A 542-nucleotide genomic window follows, 5' to 3' on the forward strand; every position below is an offset into this window, starting at 1 on the left:
CTGCTGCGAGCGAGCTGGAGGGCGTAGATCGATGATCGGTGGCCCATGAGCTTCTCCTCTCCGTAGTCGCCCCGCTTCCAGTTGGTCCACACGCGCAGGCTCTCCTTCGCCCGCCCTTCCACGACTCCCCCTTGCATCTACCCCCGATCCCGTACAGCCTGAGCCTCGTGAGGCACACGAGGCACACACGGCACACACGGCAAGTGAGCGTACCGCGTGGAGTCACACTGGCATTGGAGATGGGGCTTGTGTGATTGTGAGTGGCGGGATGGGCGAAGAGGGCGTTGGCGCCCACGCCTCGGCCCCACGCGCGAGCGTAGAGCAGTCGCCAAAGCGAGTCGTCGTCGCTCAGCGCTGCCATGTGCGTGCTCACCTGGTGTCCAGCGCTCGACGCATGGCGCAGATACCGCACACGACACGACACGATCAACGGCACGCACGACGCAGGTTAGNGTGCGTGCTCGACCAGATATGTACGGATTGGGGGGGGGGGTCGTGCCTGAGCCATGGCGGCGAGGTCGCGCATGCCGAGGNGTCGGAAG

This window comes from Acanthamoeba castellanii, assembly GCF_000313135.1.
Source record: "Acanthamoeba castellanii str. Neff unplaced genomic scaffold scf7180000083652, whole genome shotgun sequence".
NCBI lineage: Eukaryota > Discosea > Longamoebia > Acanthamoebidae > Acanthamoeba > Acanthamoeba castellanii.